General features: G+C 37.1%; 1 long non-coding RNA gene and 1 other non-coding gene across 3 annotated transcripts in view; one reads left to right on the top strand and one right to left on the bottom strand.

Annotated features, from left to right (window-relative positions):
- The first annotated feature begins 3,622 nt into the window (after positions 1 to 3,622).
- Positions 3,623 to 20,350, top strand: part of LOC140608373 (uncharacterized) — a 39,660-nt gene continuing 22,932 nt past the window's right edge. For both annotated transcript variants that reach the window (XR_012010386.1, XR_012010385.1), the window contains exons 1-2: positions 3,623 to 3,810; positions 9,333 to 9,384. This is a non-coding gene — a long non-coding RNA (uncharacterized lncRNA). The remainder of the gene's footprint in view (positions 3,811 to 9,332; positions 9,385 to 20,350) is intronic.
- On the bottom strand, positions 19,404 to 19,506 carry LOC140608492 (U6 spliceosomal RNA). Its single transcript, XR_012010515.1, has one exon. It is a non-coding gene; the product is annotated as a U6 spliceosomal RNA (small nuclear RNA).

Below are 20,350 nucleotides of genomic sequence, written 5' to 3'. Positions count from 1 at the left end.
GTGTCTCTGCCCCCCCCCCTCTCTGTGACTATCATAAATAAATAAAATCTTAAAAAAAAAAATATATATATATAACATACAAAATATGTGTTAATTGACTTATCAGTAAGGCTTCTGGTCAACAGTAGGCTATTAGAAGTTTAAGTGTTTAGGGATTTGTTTATTTTGTGGGGGTTGGGGCCTCCAACTTTCACATTGTTCAAGGACGGATTGTATTTTCTACTTACAAATTTATTTTAATATGCAAATTAATTGTAAGGTTACTGTAGGAAAAGACCTATTTTCTACATATTTCTACATGCCTTTACCTCAAATATCAAATATCTATAAAGTTGATCCTGATGCCTTTTCTAAGGTCAAAGTTATGCATGAAGGTTTGGGGACATGTTTTAACAGAATTTTTTATAAAACTAATCTCATAATAGTTTGATAATTCAAGGCACAGAGCCTATTTGTGTTTTTCTCTCTAAAATACTAGAGATTTACACTGGATATAGTTTGGAGCACATCAGAACATGTATTTCCATAAATTGGTCCACTTGAGGGATTTTAAAGGTTGCTTTTCTACCTTTTCTATGTTGCTGGTTTCAGAGGGTCAAAAGATTCAGAGTTCAAAACAGTGATCTCCTGGGAGCTATGGATTTGTCACCATGGCAACAAGCCCAATAAATCAGTAAACAAAGGACAGAGGAAAAGATTGTCTCTTATTGTTCCCAAGCAAGAAAGGTATCAACAAAACTCTTTCAAAGTAGATATATAATTCCATTGTAAAGGTGAATAATAGTTGTGAGTTCTATGATTTCTGGAATTTTATCTTCCTGAAAATTGAAACAATTAGATGATAGAATATTAGTTTTGAGAAAGATGATTTCTTAACTGCTCTAAATGGCAATACCATCTATTAATATCAGTTTCTAGTGTCAACATACGAATTACTCAAGGTCAGAATGAGTGAAGGTTAATTGCTTTTCATCATCTATATTGGTTGAAGCGTAAGAAATAGAAGAGACATTTAAATTAACAAAAGGGTCAGAGGAGTATCTTAAAAAAGGTTTTTATCTTTGAGTAGTCAGTAAACAAATCTCAGAAATATGCTCACCTGGATGGAGAGTATTTCTCCTGGAAACTAGAAGCAAAGCAGCTAGCACAACATAAGTTGTGAACTCTGCCTCTCTCTTCATTAAGTCCCCTGCTGATTGGTTTTGGGATTGAGCTGCCTCAGAAGGCGCAAAGGAAAGCTGTACTGTCCATGCAGAGCTGGGGCATGTGACAAGGATGAGGCTGGAATAACTGCGGGCATCAGAGCATTTGTCACATTGTACTGTAATGTACCATTTACAGCTTGCTACCTCTGACTGCATTGTGAGGTCCATGTGGGAGGAGACCAGATATTATCATCTTTTTAATAGTAAATGCCCATTCATAGTGCCTAGTAGTTAGAAGATGCCAAAAATATTTTGTGGAATGGATGGAAAAATGACTGAAAAAATGAATTCTATCCTGGGTTCAGCATTCCGTCCACTTCTGCCCAATCTTCTTTGATGATAACACTGAAGGGCAAGTTACTAAAAGATATAGATTTGTCTTTAATGAGACAAACTAATTTACAATGGCTTAGAGAAAAAAAAAAACACCTTGGTTTTCTTAACATTTTTTTCTAAATCTGACATGCATAAATTAAGCTAATAATTCTTTTAGGTGACAGTTGTCAAAGAAAAATAGCACCTGATGGAGTTAAACAGACAAAAAAGACTTCATAATTCAAGATTATTGGAATAAGAGAGAGAGATCGACTCCCATTGAAACAGAAGACAGGAGACTTAACCACTTGTTAGCTAGTGAAAAAGCAGTGGAGAATGTTAAATGGCTGGTTGGTCAGTGTAATTAGGCCATCTGTGTTTGCTAATTGTCACTTATTGAAGTTAGGCTCCGGACTATACCACAGAAATTGGGATATAGGAGCGTTATGTTTCCTGTTGATTACATTTCGAGGGAATACCTTCCATTGGCCTTGGGAAAGGCACTCGTAGGTTGTAAAACTGACAAATAGGTTTATATCTTAAAAGGGCAGAGAAAGAATTTATAATTGCATGTTTTTAAAGTAAATGCTTTAAGGAAAGGGAGACCGCGGCTTACTGTCAGGAAGAAAACTACCTAAAGTTTTGTCAAGTTGAGTGGAACATTTAGGCCACCTTGGTCATACTTTATATTATAACGTAGTGGAAAAAGTTTAACCACATATCCAAATTTGTATCTTATTTATCATGATTTTACTATTTTTTAAATTTCAAGGACTTTCAAACAGTACACCAAAACTTGTTGTATGTACTTGAATTCACCTAACATATAGTCTCCTGAATTTTTATAGATTAAACTTCATCTTTACAACCTTTATTTTATTTTTACCTTACTTTTTCTTTTTTAAAAGAATTTCATCTTCCTCTGAAAGCAAAACTTGATCACTGTAATTGTTTTTAATTATGGCTTTTTCAGCTTTGGTATACTTTTTTAAATGAGAAACAAGGGCCAAAATGATACTTACAATCCCAAGTGTGTTTTCAGCAAAATTCCATTCATAGATTTGATTAATGTAGTATGCATTCATCCAACAACTCTATGTTGAGAAGTGAATATATTTGAGGCATTGTCTAAAGTGCCATGGGAAGAAAGAAGTGAGATTCTTTTACTCCCAAGCATCTTCCCATTTCTATACACAAATGCAATGAAACGCCGGGACACCTGCACCCCGATGTTTATAGCAGCAATGGCCACGATAGCCAAACTGTGGAAGGAGCCTCGGTGTCCAACGAAAGATGAATGGATAAAGAAGATGTGGTTTATGTATACAATGGAATATTACTCAGCTATTAGAAATGACAAATACCCACCATTTGCTTCAACGTGGATGGAACTGGAGGGTATTATGCTGAGTGAAGTAAGTCAGTCGGAGAAGGACAAACATTATATGTTCTCATTCATTTGGGGAATATAAATAATAGTGAAAGGGAAAATAAGGGAAGGGAGAAGAAATGTGTGGGAAATATCAGAAAGGGAGACAGAACGTAAAGACTGCTAACTCTGGGAAACGAACTAGGGGTGGTAGAAGGGGAGGAGGGCGGGGGGTGGGAGTGAATGGGTGACGGGCACTGGGTGTTATTCTGTATGTTAGTAAATTGAACACCAATAAAAAAAAAAAAAAGGAAAAGAAAAAAAAAAAAGAAAATGTTCTTTAGTGTACAAGTAGTAAGTGTAATAAAAGATGTAGGAAATCACTGCTTACGTGTATTTGCCCAAGAGAGAGATCACCTTTCAGATGATTTCATGAAGAAGATATTTCAATGAGATCTGAAAAGATCAACATGTTTATTTGTGGAAGACACTTGCTCCAGATGAAACAAATGTTTAGAGCTGAGGTATGGAGGAAGAAAAGTGAAAGCGTGTTTGATATTTGCTGAGTTTGCAAGTAGAAAAATAAATGTATTTAAACCCTTAGTTATGTTTCTTAAGCTATAAAAAAGTTGGAATGTTATATCACTGAAAGTTTATTCTGTTACTTCATCAGCCATATAGACCGATTCCCAAGGATGATCTGAAACCTGTCTTTGTCTCTTCCTTCAAGGTGCAGATAGAGTTCACCTCAGATTGACAGTGAATTTCTCTTTTCTTCTCCATTCTGTATGTCTCCTATCACTGAATCTTTCTTTGCTTTTCTGCTTCCACTTTGATTTTCTAAGTTTAGTTTGGACCAGAATTCCAGAAAGCAGTGGTGATATGCTCCATCTGAAGATGAGGATGCATGTATAAGGAGAAGTAAGTGTTGGAGAAGGAAAAATCCTGTATGGCATTAGTGCAATGTCCAACTGAGAATGGAGGTTAACAATAAGTAGGTAGATCTGTAGTGGGTTGTATTTTTCCAAAATGATGACAATCATATTTGTGGTGCTTATGCTTCCAGAACTTTGCCATTCCCCATGAAGAGGTAGATTGTATTTCTTTTTGGACTAGCTGAACTTGAAACTACTTCAGCCAATGGAGAAGAGTGCAAGTGATGCTGTTTGATTTCTGAGGCTAGGTCATAAAAAGAATAGAGCTTCTGCTTGGCTCTTTTGCTTTAGGCTCTTGTCCCTGGAATTCATCCACTAAGCTGTGATGAAGCCCAAACTATCCCATGCAGAGATACCACATAACAGGGTCAGCCTAAGAAACATAGTACCAATTGCTAAACCTGTGAATGACTGATCTTTCAGATGAATCTGTTCACAATATGGAAATCTTCCAGATGAGGCACTCAACATTGTGGAGCAGACAAGACATTCCTGTTACACTTTGTCCAGATTCCTAACCCAGTTATTTATTGACACTAAGTTTTGGGTAATTTGTTATGCACACAAACTAGGTCTATGAATGATGGAGTCTGAACTTTATTTGAACTATTGAAAGTTTTTGGTAAAGGGAACACATAATCTGAGCTACACTGAAGGATGTCAACTTTGATAACAAGATAGCGGAGGCATCAAAGGGGATGGGAGATTGAAGAGACTGTGTTAATAAGTTTCTAGAATTGAATCACGGCAGCAGAAGGAAACAGAAAGAAATGGATATGAATAGCATTGTGAAAAACCCACTGTATTTGAGTGGTACTTGGACATAACAAAAAAGATTTATGGAAAAGTCACAGAGTAGAAAAAAGTGGAAAATTTTTAGGAGCTGATATAGTTTGGGGAATATGCCTTGTTTGAAAACACTGGGTTCAGTGTATCAGTTTAACATCCAAGAAAGATTCCGTAGCTGCTAGAGATATATAGTTGGGCATATTTTCATTGAACTAATAAACAAATTATAGAAATACAGGAAGAGAGCATTGAAAGGAAAATCAATGGATAAAGATGAGGGGCATTGGAATTAAGGGACAAGAGCTGGAAAAGGAATGGGGAAAAAAGGTTGGAGAAAACAAAACAAAAAACTGCACCAAAATGTAGAAAGAACCAGTGGAAGACAATATTTTATGATGTCAAGGACAAGGAAGCAGAATTTTTTCCATGAAAAAGTGTTTGTCAAAAATGTTTAGCATGAGAATGAGGATTTAGAAAACTCGATTTTATGATTAGTAGTAGACCTTATTGAGAGTAGCCTCAGGTGGGAAAGAGGCTACTCTCACTTTTCAGGGAAAGTGAGTGGCAGGGATAGAACTAGAAGCAGGAGGAATACATTCAGTGAAATTTCTTGGTGAAACAAAGGAGAGAGGAAGGTGATTACTCAAAAATTAGGGGGTCTTGGGATATCTTTGAGGCAACAATGGAGCAGGAAACAGAAGGGTTCAATGCATGGAGTTGGAGGAATCATACAGAGATATGTACAAGGATTACTCTTAAATGAAGAGATGACTATGAGTCAAAAGAAAAAAAATTGAAGTATATATAGAAATCAGAATTATGTTCTTCCATTTTGTTCCTGACATTACTATCAACATTGAACTCTCTTATTGGGAAATAATGTTCTCACTGAAGATACATAAAATGTTAGTTGCCAAAACGTAAGACTGTAACCTACAGATTTATTTTATTTTATTTTTTTAAAATTTATTTTATTTTATTTTATTTATGATAGTCACAGAGAGAGAGAGAGAGAGACAGAGACATAGGCAGAGGGAGAAGCAGGCTCCATGCACCGGGAGCCCGATGTGGGATTCGATCCCGGGTCTCCAGGATCGCGCCCTGGGCCAAAGGCAGGCGCCAAACCGCTGCGCCACCCAGGGATCCCAACCTACAGATTTATATAAGTAAATAACAGTAAATAGTTTTGCTGTTTTTTTTTTTTTGTATGTAGCTTTTGGCTTCTCAGATCCCCTGATGAGAAAATTTTATCTATTAATTGTTGGTTATTTATTATTATATTTTATGTACTGTCACACTTTGATCATGTCTCTTATAAGCATTTATTTCAATCTGTGTCCAACAAAATCTTCATAATCTCAGAAAATTAAGGAAGATATGGATATAACTTAGTCTAAACACTTTAAAACTGCTGACAGGTGCCAACTATAATTAGTCAATGCTTTCGCCTGTGTTCATGAGAATCTCTCTTCCTTGCCCTCCTACTAATACCACTTCCTTCTTATCACCTTCATCTCTAGGTAGATTTGGAGCTGGTTTAGTTTCCACTATGCATTCAGGCTCTATCTAAAACTCCTTTTATTCAAAAATTGCTTAGATTAATTAACATTATTTGCCTTCTGGGAAAGCCCCTGATGTGGGGGTGATAAGGAAATCCTATCATAAATGTCATAGGTGAAGTTTAAGAGACTATCTAATCTATAGATAGATTATTGTTATTGTGATACTGCTCCAAAGCAGGAAAATGGAGACTTTCAGAAGAATCATGTCATCCTTTTTTCTTTTAATCAACTCACAAAATGAAGTTTTAGATAAATGAACATACCACTACATTTTTCTATTAGATAAGCAAACCAAAAATATTATGACAGTAGAGATTATATAGGACTTTTCCTTTGCTTTAAAAATATCTATAAATGGAATCTGTTTATGTAGTATATTGATAAAAAAAAAACTTATGGTAACAAAAATTAGGAATGAAAAGTCCCAGGAGGCTGGAGATTTAGAGTTCACATACCATCTGCAGTTATTACTCTTGTGGTAATTGTGTACACAAAGATACAGATTGAATTTCAAAAGTTCATAGGAAGTATTTATGAAGCCAAAAACAATTCTCTTGTTGCAATTCTTGATTTACACAAAAGCACTTCAGAATAGCAGACAAGAGCACTTGTATTTTCTAATCATTTAAAGGCCACTTTGTGAGTCCAAATCCACATGGTTCAGTGCTTCTGGTTATTAACATTTTGTACTGTCATTTGCCCATATTTGTTAAACAGTTTTTAATTGCTATTTTGCTTTTCCCCGTAAATAGTAGTCTTTGTAAATGAAAAAGAAATCCTGTAAAACATGTTTTTTTCTTATTTTGTGTTGAAAATTTAAAATGAAAATCGTGATTGTGTTCTGAGCCACCATTTGAATTACTTTGCCTTCTTGTGACACTAGCTTTTTGAAAGTGCCAACTATCACTTGACTTTTCATTGTTAAACCATCATCATTATACTTGTTGCCCTGGAGTGGAAGGCTGAATATATGATTTTTACTTATCTCCTTAATAAAAATTTTTGAAGACGAAGAGGTTGATTGAAGAGTTATTTAACACTGTTTTAATAAGTATTAATGGAGATTTTAAAAACTCTAATTTTAAAAGCGACTTTAGAATAAAGACTAGTGTTAATGCAAATATGGAAAAATTAGAACCCTCACACGCTGTCAGTGGGAATGTAAATGGTGCAGATACTATGGAAAACAGTATGGAGATTCTTCAGAAGGTTAAAAATAGAATCATTATATGATCCAGCAATCCCACTTTTTGGTATTTATCCAAAAGAATTGAAATCAAGATTCTTGAAGACACACTAGCCCTCTCATGCTCATCACAGCATCACTTACAATCGCCATGGTGTGGAAACAACCTAAATGTCCATCAACAAATGGATGGATAAAGAAAAGGTGATATACTCAATGGAATCTCATTCAGCCTTAAAAAAGAAGAAGAAAATTCTTCAATATGCAACAACATGGATGAACCTTGAGCATAGTATGCTAAGTGAAACAAGCTGGTCACAGAAAGGCACACGCTGTAGGATTCCACTTACATGAGGTATCTAATACAGTTAAATTCATAGAATCAAAGAGTGACATGGTGGTTGCCAGAGGCTGAGGGGAGGGGGGAATGGGGAGTTACTAACCAATGTGCATGAAGTTTCAGTTAAACAAGATGAATAAATCCTAGAGATCTGCTATACAACATCGTGCCTAGAGTCAATCATACTGTGTGGTACACTTAAAAATTTGTTGAGAGGATAAATCTCATGTTAGTTGTTCTTACCATAATAGAATTTTTAGAAACTAAGTGAATAAAATATTTTACTCCTATTCTGGCTTTAAGGTTTCACGTAAAAGACAATATAGATTCATTCATATTGTTCCAATTCTGCATTTTTGCTAGTTCTTTTTAGTAACATTTACCTTTTTATGGACAATTTAGTAGAAATTTAATTTTTCTTTGTCATTAAATTGTCATTTCACCTATAAGACTAAGATTTTCTAGGTAATTTAAGTAGAATCCTGGCACTATTTTACTACAAGTTATAAACTCATCTTAGAAATGCTGAGCACCTGCTGTATGTCAGGCTTTGTGTTAGATGATGGCTATGAAGTGGTGAACCCAACAGAAGCAGTTTCCACCCTCATGAGGTTCCCTCTGGAAGGGAGAAGACTGGCAATGACCACATCAACACTTAAATTACATAATTACTATCTGTGATAAGTACTATGAAGGGGAACAGCAGCAAGCAAGGAAAGAGATTAACACTAGGGGACCTATTACACTCAGGATTATGAGAGAAGGTCTCCCCATAGAGGTCTCAGTTGACTGAGCCCTAAATGACTAGTGACCCAAAAGAGGAATGTGTAGTATGATATTCCAAAGAGAGTGAGCTGTGCCCCTGGAGGCCTTGATGTGGGAAACAGCCTGGTATATTTCTGGAACTGAGAAGAAGGTCCAAATGCAATGGGACAAGGAGAGAGGGGAAGATGAGATGGAGGTGGGAAACTGGAATAGACAGAGACCAAACAATGCAGAGGTTTGTAGTTCATGATATAATGTTTTGCGAAGTACAATGGGAAATTGTTGGAAAAATAACTAGGAAAGTAACACAATCTAATGTATTTTTTTCTTTAAATGATTACCATATAGAAGATCAGTAATTGGAGAGCAAGGCAGTCAGGGAAGACTGTTAAGGAAATAAGTCAGGAAGTAGAGCTTTCTCTGTATTAACAAACACAGTTTGAATTGAAGAGCAATGGATATAATAAAAATCAGCAATTCTGTGTTCTGTGTATGTCGTTAAAATTGTATTTTGTTTGTAATGTTTTTATGTTAGTATCTGCATAGTCTTATTTCCTATTTTCAATTTCTCTAAAAATTTAAAATCATACCATAAATATGAATATGATAAATGAATATTCAGTAAAATTTTATTGAGCATACACTGTATGATAAAAATTGTGCAAGGTGAAGACATTTACAATTGCCATCTCTCCCCCTACCTTGTCCTATTCCCACTCATGCCTGTTGTCTTTTTTACCTCTGTGGATCACTAAGCTGTGGAATCACTACTCACTATACCGTCTTCTCCCTATACTTGAAAAAAATGTATATAGCACTTCTTTCTATCTCCTAGTAAATAACATCTTTCTTTCATTCAATTCCAGAGTGCTTGGCACTGCTGATTCTGCTGGGCTTGAGCTAGTATTATAGAAGTAGGTAAGTTTCATCTCATGGCTTAATTATTAGAACCCAGACTACCTAAACTTGATGGTGCTTCTGGCAATTTATAGGTAATTTTGACAATAAGAAAACGGAAAAAATAATTCTTAAAACTAAAAAACCAGCATCTATATTTGCTATCTAGAGAACATAATATACACATTAAAGAAGCTATCTGTCCAGTGCAGGTCTTAAGATAAACAAATGGAGTCCCCAAAATTAGAGTGCAGTCGTGCATACTTAATTTTGATTAGATATTTACGCAGAGTGCAGTTTCTTCTCTTTTTTTAGAGATAAATGCACAAGTATCTAGCTTACCATTTTTTATTTTGCTATTGCCACAAATTGCACAAGATCTCATTAAAGTTCCCTTGTCCATTTAAAGTACACACTTTAGTCATTTTTCAAAAATGCATTTCTTTGGCTATTGCTCATTGTTAAATGATGAATTCTCCACTGGTTTTAGAAAGAAACATAACACTTACCAAGAACTCTGAATTCTGTAAGTAAATTCCTGAGTTTCTGAGATGATCTTTCTTCACTCTTTAGCACTTTTAGATTCTCTCATGTTGCAAGTATGAAGTTTAGTACTTAGTAAGCACATTAAATTTCTTGCATAAAATTATTTGCTTTTATAAAAGTTTTTTATTGAATTAAGAAAAATATGTTCAGATTAAAGAAATACACATCAAGGACTTGTGCCTGAAAATTCAGTTACATATATTTAAATATTTATCATGGTAGTTATGAAAATACCCATTTCTTATTACAAATATAAATTAATATATTTTCTTTAATCTAGATGCAAATATGATCAACTGTTTTAATAAAACTATTTGATATTCTTATAATGACAGTGGTTAAATATGTCACATGCATATAGATAATGTATACAGCTACCATGAAGATAATCTTTCTTCATTGTTGAGAAGATGATAACATATTATCAATATTTATCAGTTCTAGCAATATCAATCAGTTTGTTCCTGAACACAATCCTGAGAAAAACAAAATATAATGAAAATGTGTTCTTGTATGCTAATTCATTGATTTGTGGAGTGGTTTTTGTTTTGTTTTGTTTTAGGACATATAAATAAGGAAAGAAACTCATAATCAAATGAATACTGTAGAATTAAAATTCACTTCCCAATTTTTTTCCTTTTTTTTTTTTTTAAAGATTTATTTATTTATTTATTCATGATAGACACAGAGATTGAGAGAGAGGCAGAGACACAGGAGGAGGGAGAAGCGGGCCCCATGCCAGGAGCCCGACGTGGGACTCCATCCCGGGACTCCAGGATCGCGCCCTGGGCCAAAGGCAGGCGCCAAACCACTGAGCCACCCAGGGATCCCTTTTTTCCTCATCCTTATGCAGCAATTCAGTCAGTGGTTTCAGAGACAAAAAAAAAAAAAAAAAGGCAAAAAACAAAGAAGCATTAGGTACTGGATATGGAGAATATAGGTAGAATCAACAGTCTCATTGATTTTAAAACAAGGGAAATATTTTTAGTTGAAAGAAGAGCTTACAATTTAAAAACTTTCACTTGCTTAAAATTATCTGACTTTAAATTAGTCATATTTGAGCACCCACTGTGTACTCTCCTTTATGATAGATGCAACAATTCTTTCCTGCCCTCACCTTGACTTTTTCACAGGGATTTCCCAGGGCAGTACATAGATTATCATCTCTGAAAATGCTGACAGTAAACTAACAACTTAAGCTCATGTGAATGAGAACCAGAGCTCCCTCTTTACCTGCAGAGTACACACGAGGGATTGTTTCCCCCTTATATGCTGTAAATGTTCAAGACACAGTTATTTGTTGTTGGTGATGGTAGTAAAAATGCTTGGTATTTGAACCATCATCTCCAAATCAAGGTTTCTAGACAGTGGTAACTGTGATATAGTTAATTAGTTCTTATTACAACAAAGGAACCCATTTAGTGTGCCTAGCCCCTCATTTAGTGCATGCCACCTAATTAGCTCAAGGTTTGAGGTTAAGTTGCTTAGATGGCAGCTGCTAAGTGGTGATGCCAACAGGATCAAGTGTAAGAGCTAAATACTCAAGACCTATCAGCATAAAGGTCAGTGATTCTCAACACTGACACTTCAGGATAGAATTGACTGAAAATTTAACTAACTGATTGTCTTGTTGGAAGTACAGATTCATACAATCAGAGCCAGGGGTAGCAAAACCTGGACAGAAATATTTTTTAAACTTCCCAGGGAGAGTTCCTATTGTGTAGACAAGATTGAGAGACTGGAGAGTGGCTCCTTTTCAGGCAGAAAGAGGAGGATTGAGCCACTGACTTCACCTGCTTTATGGGAAGGTTTGTTTACAGAAGCTCAACATCATATTCTTTTATTCGCTATGAGGTTCTCAAAATGGTTAGAGGACTGGTAGCATCAGCATCTGGGAATTAGAGATGCAAACTTTCAGCCCCCACCCTAGACCTACTAAAACCAAAATCCTATAGTTGGAGCACAGAACCCTGTGTTTTAAAGTCTTCCAGTTGATTCCATTAGAAAAAATACCTTAAAGTTTGAGAACCATCATTTTCAGTAAAACCTTGGCTAACAGATATTTGGAGGGCAACATTTAAAGCTATCTTCATTCATTATCCAGTTAGACTTCAGTTAAATTAGAAAGTACCTGATCAATCAGATATACATCTTATCTGGATGTAAAAACAGCTTCATCACCAGAATAAAGTAGTTGACTTAGATGACATTTTATTTTTTAAAAAGACTAATTTATTTATTTATTTTAGAGAGAGAAAGAGAGAGAGAGAGAGAAAATATGAGTCAGGGGGAGGTGTGGAGGGAGAGAGAATCTCAAGCAGACTCCCTGTGGTGTGAGGAACTGGACTCGGTGCTCAATCACACAACCCTGAAATCATGATCTGAACCAAAATCAAGAGTTGGATGCTTAACCGACTGAGCTACCCAGTATAAGAGCCTTCTAAGAATAATGAGTGACATGGCATAAAGTTTCACATCAAAAAATTAATGCTCTTCCAAAGAATATGAAATGAGTATTTCTATTCTTTTGTTATTAAATTCCCCAATGCAAAATGTCTTCAAATTTTGAATATATTTACATAACAAATCACTTCTCTGGTGGTCAAAATTAGACTCAAAGTAAGATTCCCAAGTTATTTCTTTTCTTATCTGAAGAGTAAAATTGGTGTTAAAAGGCAAGAAAACATATTTTATTCTCTCCTGATGAGTTAAGTCCTCTAAGAGTTGTAAGGATATTTGGTGTTCTCACTGTTACTACAGCTTGACACCAACTATTTTATTTATCTAAGGAAAGTGTCATCTATATACTCTCTCTGGCCTAGGAGTTTCTAGTATTCTTTCATTGTTACTCTCACATTTACTTTTTGACATATACATTTTTTCTACCATATGTGCTCTCAGCTTTGAATCCCCACACAGTGCACAGAGGCTTCTGTTTTCTATTGCATGTTTCTTTTTGATAAACTGTGTACCTTTCACTGTTGCACATCATGAGTCTCATCCTATAAAATTTCAGTAATAGCTCTCTGTTCATGTGTCCTTCCTTGGATTAAAATTGAGACAAATTTTAGCCTGGGATTTTGAATATTCAGATTTAATCATCTGGGTCTAATACTAAAGAGTTAACTACCAATTAAAATTCTCTTTCTGCATAGGGAATAGAGTCAATGGTATTGTAGTAACATTATATGGTGACAGATGGTAGCTACACTTGAGGTGAGCATAGCATAACATATAGATATATTGAATTGCTATGTTGTATACTTGAAAGTAATGTAACACTGTGCATCAACTATACTCCAAAATTTGGTTTTAATTGTCTTTCTGTTCGTGGAATCACAGAAATACAGGACTAGAAGGAACTTTGGTTTTGCATAGTTCTGGAAACTCTTTTATGGTTTTTCTTTTCATTAACAATCATCATTTTACCTAGTAATTACTGAGAAATCTTAAACTTGTCATTTCTGTCTTTGCCTTTCAAACTGTAGCTTAAATACATTTCCCCCTAGCTGCTAATTATCCTATCATGAGTACATTGTTGGTGATGTAATATGGAATCTGAAAAACCTGAATCACGTTTGTCAACACAAACAACACAGGCCCCTGTTCTCTTTTTAGGCCTACTCTTATTTTCCAGAATCTTGACTCTAAAGTGGAATAATACTATTACTATATTCCCATGTCTTTTTAGGTAATTTTGTTTTTTTAAGTAGTAGTTCTCAAGCTTTAGGGGTGTATCAGTATAACCTGAAGGGCATGTTGAAACAGATTGCTGCTTCTCTCTTATCATTTCTCCCTATAGTAGTCAGAGTGATTCTCTTAAAATATTAAGTAGCTTATACAGGATTTTTGAACTTGGTTACTCCTCTGCTCAAAGGTTTTCAGCATCTTTCTGTTGCTGTCCAGCTAAAATCCACCTCCCCCTGCCCCCTTCCCCCAGTGTGATCTGCCAGCCTTTCTGGCCTCATGTCAAAGTTAGCTTTCCTTTCTGGTCCTTTTTCACTAAATTCTTCCCCATAGCAGGCCTTACACATCTTCTCAATCACCAGGAATGCTTTTGCATTGATTCTGATTTTGCCAACTTCTGCTCTTTCTTTATGCCCCAGCATAAAAATCACCTTCTCAGAGAGGCTTTCTCTGACTCCTACTCTATCAGGTCTCCTCATTCTACTTCTGGGCTGAGGAACTCTCCTGGTTTGCTTAGAACTGAGTTACTTCTTACAAAATGAGACTTCCAGTGCTAAACCCAGGATAGCCCCAAGCAAACTGGGAAGATTGATCATGCTCCTTGCTCCCCAGTTGCAGATTTTACTTTTTCTTTGCAGCTCCTACATGATTTATAATTGTATATTTAGTTGTGTTATACTTTTTAAGTGCCTACCATACTTACTAGATTATAACTCCAGGAAGCAGGAGCTGCACCGACCTTCCCGGGCGGAAAGGGGCTCGTGGGGAGTTGGAGCAGGACCCAGGAGGGCGAGGATGCCCTCGGGTTCCCCGGGACAGTAACAGAGCAACTGCGCGCCCAGGAGAGTGCCCCGAGCTCCCTAAGGGCTGCAGCGCGCACGGCGGGACTCGGAGCAGCTCGAAGGGGCTCGGGCGGCGGCTCCGCGGAGGGGGCTGCGCGGCCCCAGGAGCAGCTCGGGGGGGCTCGGGCAGAGGAAGAGGCTCCGTGCGGAGGGGGCTACGCGGTTCCAGGAGCAGCTCGGGGGGGCTCGGGGGCGGCTGCGCGGAGGGGGCTGCGCGGCCCGGGAGCGCGAATCCACCAGCGCAGGCTCCGGAGCACAGGGCGCCGGGACACAGCCCAGGATCCGGCCTCCTCCGGGACAGGCAGAGGCCGGGAGGGCCCAGGACAGCGAGGACGCTCCTGCCCCAGCTGAGCAGAGCAGCGGCCCCGCCCCGGAGCCTCCAGGCCCTGCAGACGGAGTTCCTGCCGGAGCTGACTCCAGGTGTCCAGAGCTGCCCCGCCACTGGGGCTGTTCCTCCTGCGGCCTCACGGGGTAAACAACCCCCACTGAGCCCTGCACCAGGCAGGGGCACAGCAGCTCCCCCAACTGCTAACACCTGAAAATCAGCACAACAGGCCCCTCCCCCAGAACACCAGCTAGACGGACAACTTCCAGGAGAAGCCAAGGGACTTAAGGTACACAGAATCAGAAGATACTCCCCGGTGGTTCTTTTTTTTGTTTTGTTTTGTTTTGTTTTGTTTTGTTTTGTTTTTTGTTTTTTGTTTTGTTTTGTTTTGTTTTGTTTTGCTTTTTGATTTGTTTCCTTCCCCCACCCCCTTCTTTTTTCTCCTTTCTTTTTCTTTCTCTTTTTCTTCTCTTTTTTTTTCGTTTTTTTTTCTTCCCTTTTTTTTCTCTTTCTCTTTTCTTTCCTTCTTTCTCTCCTCTCTTTTTCTCTTTTTACCAATACAACTTGCTTTTGGCCACTCTGCACTGAGCAAAATGACTAGAAGGAAAACCTCACCTCAAAAGAAAGAATCAGAAACAGTCCTCTCTCCCACAGAGTTACAAAATCTGGATTACAATTCAATGTCAGAAAGCCAATTCAGAAGCACTATTATACAGCTACCGGTGGCTCTAGAAAAAAGTATAAAGGACTCAAGAGACTTCATGACTGCAGAATTTAGAGCTAATCAGGCAGAAATTAAAAATCAATTGAATGAGATGCAATCCAAACTAGAAGTCCTAACGACGAGGGTTAACGAGGTGGAAGAACGAGTGAGTGACATAGAAGACAAGTTGATAGCAAAGAGGGAAACTGAGGAAAAAAGAGACAAACAATTAAAAGACCATGAGGATAGATTAAGGGAAATAAACGACAGCCTGAGAAAGAAAAACCTACGTTTAATTGGGGTTCCCGAGGGCGCCGAAAGGGACAGAGGGCCAGAATATGTATTTGAACAAATTCTAGCTGAAAACTTTCCTAATCTGGGAAGGGAAACAGGCATTCAGATCCAGGAAATAGAGAGATCCCCCCCTAAAATCAATAAAAACCGTTCAACACCTCGACATTTAATAGTGAAGCTTGCAAATTCCAAAGATAAAGAGAAGATCCTTAAAGCAGCAAGAGACAAGAAATCCCTGACTTTTATGGGGAGGAGTATTAGGGTAACAGCAGACCTCTCCACAGAGACCTGGCAGGCCAGAAAGGGCTGGCAGGATATATTCAGGGTCCTAAATGAAAAGAACATGCAACCAAGAATCCTTTATCCAGCAAGGTTCTCATTCAAAATGGAAGGAGAGATAAAGAGCTTCCAAGACAGGCAGCAACTAAAAGAATATGTGACCTCCAAACCAGCTCTGCAAGAAATTTTAAGGGGGACTCTTAAAATTCCCCTTTAAGAAGAAGTTCAGTGGAACAGTCCACAAAAACAAGGACTGAATAGATATCATGATGACACTAAACTCATATCTGTCAATAGTAACTCTGAATGTGAACGGGCTTAATGACCCCATCAAAAGGCGCAGGGTTTCAGACTGGATAAAAAAGCAGGACCCATCTATTTGCTGTCTACAAGAGACTCATTTTAGACAGAAGGACACCTACAGCCTGAAAATAAAAGGTTGGAGAACCATTTACCATTCGAATGGTCCTCAAAAGAAAGCAGGGGTAGCCATCCTTATATCAGATAAACTAAAATTTACCCCAAAGACTGTAGTGAGAGATGAAGAGGGACACTATATCATACTTCAAGGATCTATTCAACAAGAGGACTTAACAATCCTCAATATATATGCCCCGAATGTGGGAGCTGCCAAATATATCAATCAATTATTAACCAAAGTGAAGAAATACTTAGATAATAATACACTTATACTTGGTGACTTCAATCTAGCTCTTTCTATACTCGATAGGTCTTCTAAGCACAACATCTCCAAAGAAACGAGAGCTTTAAATGATACACTGGACCAGATGGATTTCACAGATATCTACAGAACTTTACATCCAAACTCAACTGAATACACATTCTTCTCAAGCGCACATGGAACTTTCTCCAGAATAGACCACATATTGGGTCACAAATCGGGTCTGAACCGATACCAAAAGATTGGGATTGTCCCCTGCATATTCTCAGACCATAATGCCTTGAAATTAGAACTAAATCACAACAAGAAGTTTGGAAGGACCTCAAACACGTGGAGGTTAAGGATCATCCTGCTAAAAGATAAAAGGGTCAACCAGGAAATTAAGGAAGAATTAAAAAGATTCATGGAAACTAATGAGAATGAAGATACAACCGTTCAGAATCTTTGGGATGCAGCAAAAGCAGTCCTAAGGGGGGAAATACATCGCAATACAAGCATCCATTCAAAAACTGGAAAGAACTCAAATACAAAAGCTAACCTTACACATAAAGGAGCTAGAGAAAAAACAGCAAATAGATCCTACACCCAAGAGAAGAAGGGAGTTAATAAAGATTCGAGCAGAACTCAACGAAATTGAGACCAGAAGAACTGTGGAACAGATCAACAAAACCAGGAGTTGGTTCTTTGAAAGAATTAACAAGATAGATAAACCATTAGCCAGCCTTATTAAAAAGAAGAGAGAGAAGACTCAAATTAATAAAATCATGAATGAGAAAGGAGAGATCACTACCAACACCAAGGAAATACAAACGATGTTAAAAACATATTATGAACAGCTATACGCCAATAAATTAGGCAATCTAGAAGAAATGGACGCATTCCTGGAAAGCCACAAACTACCAAAACTGGAACAGAAAGAAATAGAAAACCTGAACAGGCCAATAACCAGGGAGGAAATTGAAGCAGTCATCAAAAACCTCCCAAGACACAAGAGTCCAGGGCCAGATGGCTTCCCAGGGGAATTTTATCAAACGTTTAAAGAAGAAACCATACCTATTCTCCTAAAGCTGTTTGGAAAGATAGAAAGAGATGGAGTACTTCCAAATTCGTTCTATGAGGCCAGCATCACCTTAATTCCAAAACCAGACAAAGACCCCACCAAAAAGGAGAATTACAGACCAATATCCCTGATGAACATGGATGCAAAAATTCTCAACAAGATACTGGCCAATAGGATCCAACAGTACATTAGATTATAACTCCAGAAGGTAACAGGTGATATGTTTCTTAATCTTTTTGTCTCTAGTGTCTAGCACTACACTTAGCTATACTTATAAAGTATCTGCTCAATAATGACTGCTTTTGAAAGAGACACATGTCTTGTTGGTTGCTCTGTTACAAAGGGAATAGAGAATGCTGATGCGTGTTATACAACAACCTATATCCTTTTGTCTCACTTATAAAACACATGACATCTCATCAGAATGTTTTGAAAATAACTTACTTTCTTTCCTTTGGTCCCTAGACATTGCTAATGTGTTTTAGTTGACTAGAGCCCATAAATTCCACTTATGTATATGGACTATGGATCTTCTCAGCTAAGAAAGCTGCAGCGAAAGAAGCACCTATGTCACCAACCTAATAAATTGGTATACACAGACCTGTATAAATAAATAACAGTTAATAGTAACTATTATTGAGTTTCAGATAAATGCCAAGCTTTGGGTTAAGCACTGTGTATATATGTCTTTAAAAATGTCTGTTATGAAATAAATACTTTTTTATTATCCTCACTTGCCCTATGGACACAGGGAGAATAAGCATTATATCCAAAGTCACTTATATATAAAGTGGTTGAGTCAGGGTTCTAACTTAGCTCTCTCTGACTGAAAGAAGTCCAAGATTTTTACCTATTCTTTTGTCAAAAAAAAGATAGAATTTATTTTTTCTTTTTTGGGGAGGACAAAGGGAAAGGGAGAGAAGAAATCTTAAGTAGGCTCCATGCTCAGCATGGAGCCTGACAAGGGGCTTGATCTCACAACCCTGAAATCATGACCTGAACTGAAATAGAGTCAGACATTTACCCAACTGAGTCACCTACACACCCCGGATTGATTTTTTTTAATTGAAGTACAGTTGACATACAATATTATATTAGTTCCAGGTGTAACATTTGTATACATTACAAAATTCTCACCACAAAAAATATAGTTACTGTCACCTTACAAATTTATACTATTATTGACTATATTTCCTATGGATTGACTTTTTTCAATAGGTATTTACTTGCCTGGATTAGAGCAAATGATCATCTTGTCTAGGCAAACTGCCTTTTATAAATTAACTGAGTGGAATTATAGAAGTGAATTATACATATATGTATATAAACATACAGATGTATACACATATAAATAGACATATGTGTATATAAACATATGCATACATATGTAAATATATACATATGTATATTTAAATCATACATACTATGTGCATGTTATGCACATTATCTATCATGTGCCCAATGATATACATTATATGTATTTGCTAGTGTTTTGCTAATACGTAAAAGCTAACATTTATCTAAGGCTTACTATGAGCCAAATTCTAAATTAGTATTGTTAAAAGAGATATTATCTCATTTAAACATCATACTTTATGATGTAGTGAGATTTTCCACTTTCTAAAAAAATGGAATTCTTCATGAATTATGTGTCATCTTTGTACAGGGACCTTGCTAACCTTCTTTGGATTGTTCCAATTTTAGTACATCTTTTGCTGAAGTGAGCACAATATTTTCCACTTATTATAGGTGACAGAACTGAGGTGCAAATAGATGATAGGGAGACTTTTCCTGGGGTCATGTAGTTTATAAATAATTGAGCCAGAATAGGAATACAAGACCATTTGATTCTTTTTTTTAAAAGATTATATTTATTTATTCATGAGAGATGCAGAGAGACAGGCAGAGACATAGGCAGAGGGAGAAGCAGGCTCCATGCAGGGAGCCCGATGTGGGACTTGATCCTGGAACTCCAGGATCACGCTCTGAGCAGAATGCAGATGCTCAACCGCTGAGCCACTCAGGGGTCCCAAGACCATTTGATTCTTAAGATTCATTTGTCATCTATGTCTTTCTTTTCAAATCTCCAAAGTAACCAGGGATCAAAAACTTTTAGCAATATTTTTCAGGTTTCTTTAGCTTATTTCTCTATTATTCAGCACAGTTGCTAATTGGCATTTATAGAATGTTCTTTCTCTTGGGCTGTCCAGGTGGCTCAGCGGTTTAGTGCTGCCTTCAGTCTGGGGCGTGATCCAGGGGACCTAGGATCGAGTCCCATGTTGGGCTCAAAAAGAAAACCAAAATGTTCTTTCTCACGTGAATTTAGGCACTTGGAAATGTATTTAGTCACTATAGGCCATGTCAGTGTATTAAGTTTTATACTACTACTCTTGTTGGTAAAATCTTGGTGAATGTCTTTGAAAGTGAATTTTCCTTTGAGGAAAAACAATAGAACCTTTCCTCTCCTGGATGTCTGATAGTCATAAAAACTTGACCAATGTAGGAGAAAGCGGTCAGCACTTCAATAAAAGTGATATTGAGATGATTGATTGAGAGCCTTCAGGATAAT

This window comes from Canis lupus, chromosome 17 (genome assembly GCF_048164855.1).
Source record: "Canis lupus baileyi chromosome 17, mCanLup2.hap1, whole genome shotgun sequence".
Taxonomy (NCBI): Eukaryota; Metazoa; Chordata; class Mammalia; order Carnivora; family Canidae; genus Canis; species Canis lupus.
Note: the sequence above shows the minus strand (reverse complement) of the source record. Positions and strands in the feature narration are given on the sequence as shown.